The sequence below is a fragment of the Talpa occidentalis genome, unplaced genomic scaffold (genome assembly GCF_014898055.3).
Source record: "Talpa occidentalis isolate TD23 unplaced genomic scaffold, MPIMG_talOcc4v2.1 talOcc4.13, whole genome shotgun sequence".
In the NCBI taxonomy this organism is placed as follows: Eukaryota; Metazoa; Chordata; class Mammalia; order Eulipotyphla; family Talpidae; genus Talpa; species Talpa occidentalis.
Genome location: NW_023601322.1, coordinates 69,705,587 through 69,719,979, shown reverse-complemented (window position 1 = coordinate 69,719,979; position 14,393 = coordinate 69,705,587). Strand labels below are relative to the sequence as shown.

The 14,393-nt window shown below is 43.7% G+C and overlaps 1 protein-coding gene across 2 annotated transcripts in view; it reads right to left on the bottom strand.

The window, feature by feature from the left end:
• The window catches only part of FAM13B (family with sequence similarity 13 member B), a 90,156-nt gene extending 79,013 nt beyond the window's left edge, over positions 1 to 11,143 (bottom strand). The window contains exon 1 of one of the 2 annotated variants that reach the window (XM_054694353.1): positions 11,058 to 11,143. The gene's annotated coding sequence lies outside the window, so the exon portion shown is untranslated. Of the gene's footprint in view, positions 1 to 1,492; positions 1,577 to 11,057 lie in introns of those variants that run through there. The other variant, XM_037509233.2, reaches the window with a different exon arrangement.
• Between the last annotated feature and the right edge of the window lie 3,250 nt (positions 11,144 to 14,393).

Here is a 14,393-nt window from a genome sequence, read left to right as displayed (position 1 = left end):
TTTACCAAATTTGTTGTTTTCTTTATAACATGTTACCGTTTATCTCTTATTTGTTTCATATGTATTGTTTTCCCCTCACCCGGAATACTTTGACACTTTCTACTCATTCATACACTTAAAAATATGTATTGAGCACCTAGTATGTCCCAAGTTCTGTGCTGCTTTACCTCCTGTGAGCCACCTATGAGTAGCTGGCCTTGAAGCTGCTATTAGTCCCCAAGGACAAGCAGACTTCAAAAGGGTGGGGAGAGAGAAGAGCTAAGCAACTGGCCACCAAAAAAGACTGAGCCCCTTCCCGCTCTGTGCATAAATAAAATCTTTTCTGAAAAAAGAGAATATTGAACTTCTCATAAGAAAAGCTATATTTGCATTCTATCCCTGTCACTTATTAGCCATATGACTGGGTCAAGTTGCTTACCATAAATGTACCTAAGAGTCCCCATTGGTAAAACAGAAAATCAGTTGGTGTGTGTAAAGCACTTTATAGGCCATATAGTATGATTTTTTCACTTCTCTCTCATATACTGCTTTCATAAACATAAAGAAGTCTCTGGTAGTGTTTTGTTGCCCTGTCTGGGTTTTTATTGCTCAGTATGAGGCCCCATATGGAAACCTTTCTTGGCAGAAGTTGCTAAGTATTTGCGCCCCACCCCCTAACTTTTTTTCAAGCTTCTTCAGTTTATTTATTTATTTTTAAGGTAACACTGATTTACAACACTGTGTATGATTCAGAGGTATAAGTTCACACCTCTTTGAATATTGGGCCTCCCCGGTGGCGCAGCGGTTGAGCGCTGGGTTGCGAAGCTGCCCGCAGCCTCTGCAGCGCAGGTTCGATCCCCGGCTGCTCCCCGGCCACCGGAGGAGGGTCCCACATGGCGCGCAGACCTCTCCTGCCGCCCGCTGCTCCCCTCAGCAGTGTACTTCGGTCCTTCTGCCTGCTCTGCTCCCCGCTCTGGCTCTGGTGAATTCTCTCACCCTCCCGCGCTTCTGACTGTACCCAGTGCATGTATAAACAAAAAAAAAAAAACAAACAAATAAATAAAAAAAAAAACACAAACATGCCTCTATAAAAAAAAAAAAAAATCTTTAAAAAAAAAAAAAAATGAGTATAGTTACCACACCATACCCACCACCAAGGCACTCAGCCCTCCACAGTCACTTCTTGCTCATTTATTTTTAAATGAAACCCAAGAGCTCCCAAACACTTGTTGCTATTTTTAAGATCTTTTAAACCTTGTGAATTACAATAAATACAAGCATACCTCCTCCCTAATTAGAAGCATATTTATGCTGCCCACTTATAAGACATGAGTTAGATAAGGATAGGATGCAGTTTTGTAAGTGGGAAAAACTGTACAGGAAGCAATGACATACTATCAATCAACTCAGCGAATTAATTTTCTTTTTCTTGAAGCATTCATCTCTACTGGGGAAAAAAGAAAGGACTAAATACCCAACAAAATTAAAATCTTCTGATAAAGAGGCAACTCACCATTACGGAGTGGGATTGCTGACTCTTGAGAAGAATGCAGGGGAAGTCTGAACCACTGTGCCAGTGTACAAGAATGCATGTTCTTCATAAACAAAAAGATATCACTAGCTGCAAAGAGAAGAAACTGTTCCAGGGTGTACAAATCCCACGCCAGCATCCAAAATAATGGCAAATACTGTTCTGATCTTAACAACCCAAAGTAACCTTTGTGCCATTTATTCAACACATATTTCTTGAGCAACTATTATAGATGCATGTCACTATGTTAGGGGATATAATCATGCCCTGAAGAAACTTCATCTTACATATCTCTGGAATAGAATGCTTTTGGAATAGAACCAAGGTTAACATAATGTTAATTTCAGCTGCTATATTCACTCACACAGCTACTAATGCCATCCAGTTTGTGGAGCTAGAACAATTGACAGTAACGCTTATCTGTGCCAATGCCACATTTTTGGCCTGATAACTCAGAACTCAATGTATAAAAAATAAAAACCAGAGATCATCAACTCAGACTAGATTGTGGGGTGTTTTGTGTGTGTGTGTGTGTGTGTGTGGTTTTGGGTTTTTAATTTTTTTAACTGATTTTATGCATAGAAGAATTGAGGTGTGGGGGATATATGAGAGGTTTCACCAGAGACAGAGAGTGGGATGCAGAACAGGCAGATCTGCTAAAACATACTGCTAAGGGGAGCAGCAGCAAGACAGGAGAGTTCTTTTGCACCATATGTGGGTTAGCTGCCTGGCCAGGGATCAAACTCAGGCCATAGTGATCCCTAGGCCACCAGGGAGACCCAGGACTAAATTGTTTTGACTTCTTGATTAAATACGTATAGTCAAATATTTTTTCTACAATCAGAATTTTTACTTCCAAAAAATAATTTTTTTACCCCATTTACTTCTTTCCCCACCTTGTAACCAAGTAAGAGAAAGAATAAAGTACTCAGAGATTCAATGAGATTATGACCTTTATATAACCATGGACTTTCTATTACCCCTTTAGCCAAAAACCCAGGTAGGAGGGTGTAACCAATCTGCATACCCTACCTCTTAGAAGCATTAGGCTTTTGGCCTTTCCTATCATTTGACCATCCAGGCTCCATCTCAAACTCCTCTCATCAGGACCACGCCTTCTCTTACAAACTTAGAGCCCAAATATTTGCAGGTTGCAATCTAACTACAACCATAATTTAGCCAAACCACCAAAGGCCAGGGTATAATGATTTGCAGAAGCATTTCATTTGCTCCCATTACCCAGTCTTATCAGCAGAGAAATTCTGAAGCATGAAGGCTCACACCCTTGCTTTAGGCTTGAGAGAGAAACCAATCTGTGTTCATAGAAGTGTTGTTATTTATGTCTCTTATAAGCCCTGTTAGAGTCTGTATCCTAAATAAGAGTCTTACCAAAAAACAGATATAGTTGAAAGATGGGCCTCCACTGTGGCGCAGCGATTGAGCGCTGGGTTGCGAAGCTGCCCACAGCCTCTGCAGCGCCAGTTCGATCCCCGGCCACCGGTGAGGGTCCCACATGGCACACAGACCTCTCCCGCCGCCCGCTACTCCCCTCAGCAGTGTATTTCATCAGTCTGCCTGTTCTGCTCCCCACTCTGGCTCTGGTGGATTCTCTCACCCTCCCGTGCTTCTGACTATACCCAGTGCTTGTATAAATAAATAAATAAATCTTAAAAAAAAAAAAAAAAAAAGATATAGTTGAAAGAAGAAATTACCCTATTTGTCATTTAACCAAATTTGTTACTTACTCAGTAAGGTTTTGGTAATTGTCTCTTCTCATTTTTTCATATGTATTGTTTGCCCCAACCTGGTATACTTTGACACTTCCTACTCATCATACACTTTTTTTTAATGTTTTATTTATACAAATGCTGGGATACAGGCTAGATGCATGGGAGGGTGGGGTGAGAGAATTCATCAGAGACAGAGTGGGGAACAGAACAGGCAGACTTACTGAAATACACTGCTGAGGGGAGCAGCGGGTGAGACAGGAGAGGTCTGCTCGCCTTGTGTGTTGCTCCGAGGCCAGCGGGGATCGAACTGGCACTGCAGAGGCTGCGGACAGCTTCACAGTGCTGCACTCAACCACCTGCACCACCAGGGAGGCCCCATCATGCACTTAAAAATATGCATTGAGCACCTACTATGTCCCAGGTTCTATGCTAAGTGCTGCAGACACAGCTGTAAACTCAGTAAAAATAATTCCTGCTTTGTAGTAAAACCTGTAATTATGCACATTGGATGAGAGACTCCCATGTACTGTTCAGTAAGCTTAAGTTCCACCTAAGTGTTCTAAGTATCACTTTACCTGGGAAGACTCTGTGAGATCATCTAGTTAAGTAAGGCATTCATATTATCTAGGCCCCTTGCAGCTTGTCTATATCTCACAAAGGGGACCGCCTCAAAACTCAGATTGCTGAAGGGCTACAACCTCATGTGAGGAAACAAGAAAAAAGAAGCCTAGTGAGGGGGAGGGTAAGGATACGTAACTATTTCCACCTTAAATGTATGTGGGATAGAAAAAGAGAAACACTCTGAGAATTCCTAAGAAGAGTGTACAAGTATATTGTTGAGAGCCAGAGCTTTACACTAACTCTGTGACCCAGTGAACTGTAAAGGTGATCTGATCATTTTAGTGCTCTTGGGTCCATGGTATAAATGAAAGGAGGTGCTTGCTAGAAATCCTGCATGTACATTTACAAGAAATGTGACCTTACAATAACACTAAAAATACTAGGAAATTATGATTTTTCAGAATATTGACTGTAAGTGTTCTAGTTATCAGATACAGGATATAAAGAAAATATAGGTGTAATATTGTGCTATAATAAGAAATATATATTCAGTCTTTGTCCTCAGTTCCCAGCATAGAACTCCTAAAAACCTTGTAATCTCCTCAGTGATAGGAGTTAGAAAAGCATCTTTGGTTATTCATAACAAGATCCTTTACATCACAATTGAGTTTGTACTAATTTGGTAACTTAGAGTGGGCTGCCTACATAACCTCAGGATGAGACTGTTGCCAGAAACACCAAATTATTAGAGACTGGAACTTTCAGCTCCACTCCTCTGGGAAGGGAAGGGGAACTGGAGATTAGGGTCTATAAAATTTTCTTAAAAAAAAAAGATTTGTTGAGCTTCTGGCTTGGCAAAAGCATCCATAAAACAGAACAGTGCTATATCCCAAACTTGTCAACAGAAGCTCTTGCTTGAGCTCAGGAACCTTTTGGATTTTTGCCCTATGTACCTCTTCATTTGGCTGTTCATTTGTGTCCCTTATAATGAACTATTACTAGGAAGCAAAGTGTTTCTTCGGCTTCTGTGAGTTTGTCAAGGTAACTCCAAATTTGTAACCAAGACAGACATGTGTATGAATAACCTAGGGACCCCCTACTTGCAACTGATATCTGAAGTGGGGCATAGTGTAGTAGTCTTAATGAAACTAAGCCTTCAATGGGCCTCCCTGGTGATGCAAGGGGTTAAGTCTCAGCACTATGAAGCTATCAGCAGCCACTGTACCAAGAATTCGATCCCCAGCCAGGGAGCTACTTACATGGTTCAGGAGACCTCTCCTGTGTGGCCCACTGCTCCCCTTGTTAGGGGGAAATGATGTCCTGAGTTAATCCCATACAGGCTTTGTGGACCCCACCCCCACTCCAGACTAAAGCCATCAAGACATTGGGAAAGACAAATCCCATCACCACCAAGGGAGGGTGGCTGGGACCTGAGGGTGGAGTTGGGCAGGCAGGTTGAATATAAAAACCAAACACGTGGGCCTTGGGCTCTCTCTGGCTCGCGATTGCTCGCCTCCTGGCTTCACCGCTCCTGGCTGGCGGCCAGCTCTCAGAGCGCCATTTTGGGATTCCTGATCAGCGGATTGGGTAGGACTCATTTAAAACTTTGTCTCCCACTTTTCTCCCAGAGCTGTACATTTCCTCATTTCCCCTTCCCTTGTAAATAAACCTTTTATTAACCTTTCACGTGTGCCTGCAGTAGAGCATTGATAAGTCCTTTTAAGCGCGCGGGTGAGGACCCACAGTCAGGCACCCCGTTTTGTATCGGGGTTGCTCTACAACACCCTCAGCTGTGTATTTCAGTAGATCTGCCTGTTCTGCTCCCCACTCTGTCTCTGGTGAATCCTCTCTCTCTCTCTCTTTCTCTCTCTCTCACTCTCAAACACACGCACACACATACACACACGTACACACGCACCTCTGGCCTACACCTCAGCTCTTGCATGCATAAATAAATAAAATAAATATTTAAAGAGAGAGAGAGAGAAACTGAGCCTTCATTCAACCTACAGGGTTCTGTGCTAACTCCAGGTTGCATCAGAATTGAATTAAATTGTAGGATACTCGATGCCTGTACAGAGAATTGGATAATGGTTTGGCATGGAAAACTCCCACATTTAGTGTCAGAACATAAATCCTTTGGTATGTTTAAGATTTTAAAGGATTTAGAAGAATATAAACTCATGCTGTTAGGGGGAAAGGATGTCCTGAGCTAATTCCATGCAGGCTTTGTGGACTCCACCCCCACTCCAGACCAAAGCCATCCAGACATTGGGAAAGACAAATCCCGTCACCACCAAAGGGAAGGTGGCTGGGACCTGAGGGTGTGGTATAAAAACCAGACACGTGGGCCTTGGGGGGCTCGCTCTCTTGCTCGCCTCCTGGCTTCACGGCTCCTGGCTTGCGACCAGCTCTCAGAGTACCATTTGGGATTCCAGATAGGGGGATCGGGTAGGATGCATTTAAAACTTTGTCTCCCACTTTTCTCCCTGAGTTATACATTTCCTCATTTGCCCTTCCCTTGTAAATAAACCTTTAATTAAGCTTTTGTGTGTGCCTGCAGTAGAGTATTGATAAGTCCTTTTAAGCACGCGGGTGAGGACCCACAGTCAGGCAACACGTTTTGTATCGGGACTGCCATATAACAATGCCATTTGCAACAATATGGATGGAGCTAGAAGGGATAATGCTAAGTAATAAAAGGAGGAAAAAGATAGTGAATGGTGTCACTAATATGTTGAATATAGCGTAACTAAACTAAGAATCAAATAAAGATAAGCTTAAAAAAACTAACCCTTGACAGCTGACTACAAAACTGAAACATCCAGTGAGGGGGTGTGGTGTAAGAACAAAGAGGGAAGTAAGTGCAAGGGACTCTGCTGGGGGACGTGGGTGACTTGGTGGTAGGGGCACTGCAGTGGAATACCTGATGGGGGTATCCAAAATTAAAAATTAATTTTTAATAAAGGAACTAAAAGAAATAAGAGACTATCAAAATCAACCAGGCAGATTTGTAGAAGAGCCAAATGAACTTACATATATAAAAAATATTATCATTGAAGTTAAAAACCCAAAGGACAGGTTGACCATTAGATTTCACAGCTAAGGAAGAATTAGTTAACCGGAAAATCATCTGAAGAATTTGCTCAACACAGCACCGAAAGGCAAAGAAATGGAAACTATGAAAAAAACAATTGAGATAAATGGAGGATAAGGTAAGAAAACAAGTATTTCATTACAGTTCAAGAATGAGGTGACAGAGATAAGGAACAAAAGGCAGTATTCAGAAAATAATGGCTGAACATCTTCCAGAATTGATGATAAATATCCTAAATTGTGAAGGACCAAAAATTTGCCATGCTGAGAAGAAAATGAAATTGAAACTTAGTTACCACATAGTGAAAGTTCAAAATTCGGCAGCATGGAAAGACAGATTAAACTTCAAAGAAATGAAGTTCAGTTGACTATTGACTTTTCAACAGCAACAACAGGAGTCAGAAAAGACAATGGTATGTATCTTCAAAATGTTAAGAGCGGCCTCTCTGGTTGCCTAGGGGTTGAGTCTCAGCATTGTCACCACTGTGGCCTGAGTTCAATGCCCGGCCAGAGATTTGACCCACATGGTGCAGCAGAATTCTCCTGTCTCACTTGCTGCTCCCCTCAGCAGTGTATTCCAGTAGATTTGCCTGTTCTGTTCCCCACTCTGTCTCTGGTGAATCCTCTCACCCCCACACCTCTGGCCTGTACGCCAGTTCTTGTATGCATAAATAAATATTTAAAACAGAATGGAGGGAACTTAATTAAAAATAAATAAGATAGGGCCTTCCTAGTGGTGCAGGGGTTAAATCTAAGCACTATCAAGAGATTGCCAGCCAGCCACTGAGGCGGCATGAGTTCAATCTGCATGGGTTCACTCTGGGAAAGGTTTCACCAGAGCTCCCCTTTCAGCGGCACATGGCAAGTTTCCCAGGCAAGTTTCTCCACGAGACAGAGACATTAGTTATATTTAAAGAACAGGTTTAGGGCCTCTCTGGTGGCACAAGGGGTTAAGCACCGCACTATGAATCTATCCACAGCCACTGCAGCACAAGTTCAATCCCTGACTGGCCAGGGAGCTACCCACATGGCGCAGCAGACCTCTCCTTTCTCTCCCGCTGCTCCCCTCAGCAGTGTATTTCAGTCAGTCTGCCTGTTCTGTTCCCCACTCTGTCTCTGGTGAATCCTCTCACACACACACACACCCTCGTCTCTGGCCTGTACCCCAGCTCTTGTATGCATAAATAAATAAATCTTAAAAAAAAAAAAAAAAGACAGGAAACGTTAAAAAAAAAAAGAAAGAACAGGTTTATTAGGAAAAGGGGACAGAAGAATGAAGGACACTTGCATAGACACAAATGGGCAGAAAAGGCTGCCCTGAAAGGGACAGGTTTGCTGAAAGAGGCCTTCATGGTTGCAGGGGGGTGGCCTTGAGGAGACTGGCCTCCACTGAAGGAGGCCAGTAAAGAGAAGCCCCGGCATGGTGCAGGTCGTGGGCAGGCAGGAAGCTGCTGCCCTGCAGGAGAGAGTTGGTGAAAAGAAGCACCTGCATAGGCACAGGTGGGCAGTGGGAGTGCTGCCCCAAGCCTGTGCAGAGACTGCACTGATACAGTCCTTTTCTCTTCGGGAGGGGCTCCCTCTTCCATGTAGTGGCCTGTTGCTGATTTTGGATAACTAGGCAAAACTAGAAAGGGATCAGAGATTCCCAGATGGGCCCAATCTCCATATCTTTACCCTCAGGTGTGTGCTCCACTCCCTATAGCAGTCTGATCCTCCTTGGGCCTCATGCCTTGTGATAAGGCACTGGTGCATAAGGGTCCGACCTCTACAGCTGGGTTAATGGTCATGTTATTCCCCTTAACCTCCTACCTTCTTGTGTGAGTCAGGTTCTGGTCTTGGGGCACCTCCTTTCCAGTCTTTCTATTCTTGCGATATTGATAAATGCCCAGAGCAGAATATCCAGAGAGTACACTTAACAGTTTTTTAAAAAAGATTTAGGGGGCCTGCCTGGTGGTAAAAGGGGTTAAGTTGCAGCATTATGAAGCTATCTGTAGCCACTGCAGCACAGCACACCCAGCTGGCCAGCCAGGGAGCTGGGGTACAGGCAAGAGGTGGCGGGGAGGGGTGTGTGTAAGAGGATGAGAGGATTCACCAGAGACAGAGTGGGGAGCAGAACAGGTGGATTGCCTGAAATATACTGCTGAGGGGAGCAGTGGGCGAGACAGGAGAGGTCTGCTGTGCCATGTGGGTAGCTCCCTGGCTGGTCGGGGGGATGGAACTTGTACTGCAGAGGCTGCAGATAGCCTCACAGTGCTGTGCTTAACCCCTTGGGCCAGCAGGGAGGCCTTTTAACAGTCGTTTTGTATCCAAACACTGTCACTATACCAAAAAAAGATTCTTTTTACTTGCTCAGGATTTAGCAAGCTATTTATGAAGGGAGGGAGGGAGGGAGGGAGGAAAGGAGGGAAAGAAACAAAATAACAGCAGTGTTTTAGATGGTGGGCAGAACAAGCGAAGGAGTACAGATATGGTTATGCTAGAATAATTGTGTCCCTAAGATGTCCACATTCTATACTTGGAACCTGAAAATTGATTACATGGCAAGACAATTTAATCAACTGACCCAAATTGGGGGATTATCCTGGATTATCTTGGTGGGCCCACTGTAACCAGCAAAGATCTTTATAAATGGAGGAGGAAGGCAGAAGGGAGAGGCTGAAGTGATTAGATGTGAGACTGACTAAACTCCCCATTGCTGGTTCTGAAGTCTATAGAAGCTAAAAAAGGCAAAGAAATGGAATCTCCCTTAGAAGCCCCTAGAGGGGGCCTCCCTGGTGGCACAAGGTGTTAACTGAATTTGAACTGAAAGGAAGCAAAGAGGCAAACAGGTGAATTCAGAAGATCTTATGCCAGCAACTATAACCCTCAGATCACCTTGACTCTCTCAAGAAAACCCAGGACACACACCTCTCCCTCTCTCCATCTCCTCCCTCCCTGCCCTCTCTATACCCCCCTCCTCAAAAGAGCTCCTTCAGTAGGACACAAGGTTACCTAGACACCTCTCCCATACTTGTATGCAGTCCTGCTATCTTTATAAGGGGTCAGTCACTTGAGTTCACTGGTCCAACATTCCATGACTCAAACCATAAAGAGCAAGTTTTGTTTTTTTGATCACAAGTTCTTCTTACCCTCCCAGAGCTGAGAAGAACTTGGCTATACCCAACTATAATGTTGGAGCTAAACAAGGACTCCCAGAGGGACTAAGGGATATAGTCTAATTCAAACAATCACATTTTTTTGAAGTTGTTTTTCAAATATAAAAATAATATGTAGGCATCAGGAAAATTTTAAAATCTAGAAAAGTAAACACCAAAAGGCAAAATTCTCTTTACCCCGTAATCTTACTCACCTTCCCTTGCTCCCTCTCTCCTATGTCTCCTCCAGACCTTTTTTCATACAATTTATAATGCATACACACAATTATAATTCTTTACATGTAAATGACATCTTCCTATAATCATCTATACTTTTTACACATAATACTCCGTAGAAGTTTGCCCACATTAGTAAATTTAGTTTGTTTCCAATTTTCTCTATTAAAAACAGTAGTGCAATAAATATATACTCATATGTCTATTTGTGCATAACACTCCTAGGAAAAAAATGCTGAGTTAAAGAATGACACATTTAAAATTTGATCAGTACCACCAAACCTACCTTTGAAGAGGCTTTATGAGCAATATAGAATACCTATTTGCTTAAACTTTCACCAACAATGAATATTGTGTAGACGTGTTTGTGGGATTTTGGGTTGTCTGTCTTTTTGCCAATTTGATGAGCAAAAACAATGGTACACATTATTTAACTTGCATTTCTCTTGTTACAAGCTTGAGTATATATTTCCTGGCCAATTATTTTTCTTATTCGGTGAATTACTAATCATCTCTGTTGCCTATTTTTCTTTATCCAGCTTCCTTGTTTTGATCATAAAAATAGCTACAATATATTGAACACTTAGCAATGTGCCCACCACTGTACTAGAAGCTTCAAAACAAAATTTTTTTAAAACAATTCACTTTACACATGAGAAGTATATGAAACATATGGAGATGGAATTCAAACCCTGTTCTCTTACACTGAAGACTGCGCTTTCTCCACTATATCACTATACCAAAAGCCTCATTTACCCATAACTGGAAACCACAAAGGCAGTGACTCACCCAAAAACTCACAGCCTCAATTAGATGCCCATCTCAATCCACACCACTGGTGGGCTTTTCATCACCCTGGTCTTCCCAGAAAACAAAGTTGAAACTACCAAAAGACTGTGGAGGCTGCTTATTATCTGCTTCCTTGGAAATAAAGAACCAGCCCACAGGACAAGGGTCAAAGATAAATAAAACAGAAACACAGAGACCTTGGCCCCATTCCATCCATTGCATATAGCAGAGGGGTTATCAGTATGCAAACCAAGGGATACCCAGACACCCCCAAACTTGCCCAGCCATCCATGTTCACAAAAGTAAAATAAACTCTTAGTAGTGTGAATGATCTTTAATAGATTAGTGTATATAGAGAAAGAGGAGAAGAGAGGGTATTCCTAATAATAGTTTAACAATAACATTTCCTAAACTACGTCTCCTCTCAGGGACAAATACCTAGTCAAACGGGGTTGGCAAAGATTTTTGTGGCAAAAGATTGCCACAAAGGGGGCCTCCCTGGTCATGCAAGTGGTTAAGTCTCAGCACTATGAAGTTATCTGCAGCCACTGCTGCATGAGTTCTATCCCCCACCAAGGAGCTGACCCACATGGCACAGCAGACCTCTCCTGGCTTGCCCACTGCTCCCCTCGGCAGTATATTTCAATCACCTGTTCTGCTCCCCACTGTCTCTGGTGAATCCTCTCACCATCACCCCCAACCCCACACCTCTGACCTGCACCCCAGCTCTTGAATACATAAAATAAATCTTTAAAATAATATATTAAAAAACTTAAAAATAGAAGATTGCCACAAGTCTAAGACCCTTCTGGCAGGTCACAACAAGAAAGGGATAAGGTAGGTCCCAAAGAACTGGGACAAAATGAGATACAGCAAGATAAGGGCTGCATTGTCAGCTACACCACGTGATTCTCACCCACATGTCTCTTTCAAGTGTCTCTACATGGCTCTCCTTCACACATTTCCTTCCAAGTCACCAGTGCCAGTCAAAGCAGGAAAAGCAAGAGCCCTTTTTAAGTCCACCTGCCTTCCTAATTCTATAGCTTCACCTGCCCTCTCAGCTCCACCCCTAGTTCCCAGCAGTTAGTCCAAGGCAAGTAAGTAGGGGCGGGGAACATGGCAATTCCCCACCCCCCCCCCACACACACACAGGCTGATGGCCTTACATGTCAGCCCTAGAGATTTCCTATATTTTCCAATCACCTCCTAACTCCCACCTGAAAAGCTAAATTTTTTTTTTTAATTCTGACAATTTATTAGTCACAGGCATAAATGGAAAATATTCAGTTTGAGGGGCCTCCCTGTGGCGCAAGGGGTTAAGGCACAGCACTATAAAGCTATCTGCAGCCACTGGAGCACAAGTTCCATCCTTGGCCAGGGAGGTGACCCACATGGCACAGCAGACCTCTTCTTGTTAGGGGGAAAGGAGTTAATCCCATACAGGCTTTGTGGACCCCACCCCCACTCCAGACCAAAGTCATCAAGACATTGGGAAAGACAAATCCTGTCACCACCCAAGGGAAGGTGGCTGGGACCTGAGGGTGGAGTTAAGCAGCCAGGTTGGGTATAAAAACCAAACACGTGGGCCTTGGGGGGCTCGCTCTCTTGCTCGCCTCCTGGCTTCACGGCTCTTGGCTCACAGCCAGCTCTGAGTGCCATTTGGGATTCCAGATTGGTGGATCGGGTAGGACACATTTAAAACTTTGTCTCCCACTTTTTTCCCTGAACTGTACATTTCCTCATTTCCCCTTCCCTTGTAAATAAACCTTTTATTAACCTTTCGCGTGTGCTTGCAGTAGAGCATTGATAAGTCATTTTAAACGCGTGGGTGAGGACCCAGTCAGGCACCCCATTTTGTATCTGGGCTGCCCTATAACATCCTGACTTGCCCGCTGCTCCCTTCAGCCGTGTATTGCAGTCAATCTGTTATAGGACAGGGAGAGGGGCAGCCCAAACCCCGCAAACCTGCCTATTCTACATGGGTTCTGCCATCCGCCGCATCAACACAAAACATAGGAGACTTTAATGGGAAGGAACTTTAATAAAACTAGGAAACAATACAGGTAAGGCAAAGAGTCTAGTTTCTAAATGAAGCATCCAGAGTTACCCGTCCCCTCGTGGGTAAATGTCCATCCAAATGGGATTGGCCCAGAACAAGGCCCCAAAGCCTGCCACAAGTCTAAAGCATCTTCCAGTGGGGACCCACAGAAAAGGGTCACAAACAACCGGACAAGCCCGGAAGGAAAAGAGCAAAATCAACATCAAGATAAAAACTGCCATTGTCACCTCCCCACGGGTCTCACCCACATCTGTGTCACCCAGTCTACGACCAAAAGACAAGCACAGTTTCTTCACGTGTCTCTAGGCTCCATGTGCCTCCCCCAGGTCTCCTGGCTCCATCCTGCTTCTTTCCTCAGTCTCTTCTCCAGCTTCTCCTCTTCCTGCTCAGCTCCACCCTCCCTTGGGTGGGGCAGGGAACCTGGAACCTCCCCCTTTCCTGGGGACCACCCTGTTACAAATCCACCTGTTCTGTTCCCCATTCTGTCTCTGGTGAATCCGCTCACCCACCCCCACACCTCTGGCTTGTATCCCCCCATTCTTGTATGCACAAATAAATCAATCTTTAAAAATTTTTTTAAAAGAAAGAAAATATTCAGTTCAAGGTTGTGTTCTTTATAAAATCAAATGCTTATTTTATAACCCTTTTATTAAATAATCCAGAGTGAAAAGGTGTACCTAGGAATTTTACCTCCATTTTTCTCAAATATGATTAAGCCAAAAAGAAGTATAGGGAATGTGATTTCTGTCTTTATTATTTACATCGATAATAATCTAATTTGTTTTATTTTTTTAAGATTTATTTATGTATAAAAGAACCGAGGTGTAGGTTAGAGGTGCAGGGGTGAAAGGATTCACCAGAGACAGAGTGGGGAACAGAACAGGCAGATCTACTGAAATGCACTGCTGAGGGGAGCAGTGGGCAAGACAGGAGAGGTCTGCTGCACTATATGGGTTAGCTCCCTGGTTGGGGATCGAACTCGTGCTGCGGATAGCTTCATACTGCTTTGATTTAACCACTTGTACCACCAGGAAGGCCCATAATCTAATTTTCTTTAAAAAAAAAAAAAAGATAGAAGGGCCTCCCTGGTGGCTCAAGGGGTTAAGCACAGCACTGTGAAGCTATCCGCAGCCTCTGCAGCACAGATTTGATCCCCAGCCAGCCAGGGAGCTACCCACATGGCGCAGCAGATCTCTCCTGACTCACCCACTGCTCCCCTCAGCAGTGCATTTCAGTAGATCTGCTTGTTCTGTTCCCCGCTCTGTCTCTGGTGAATC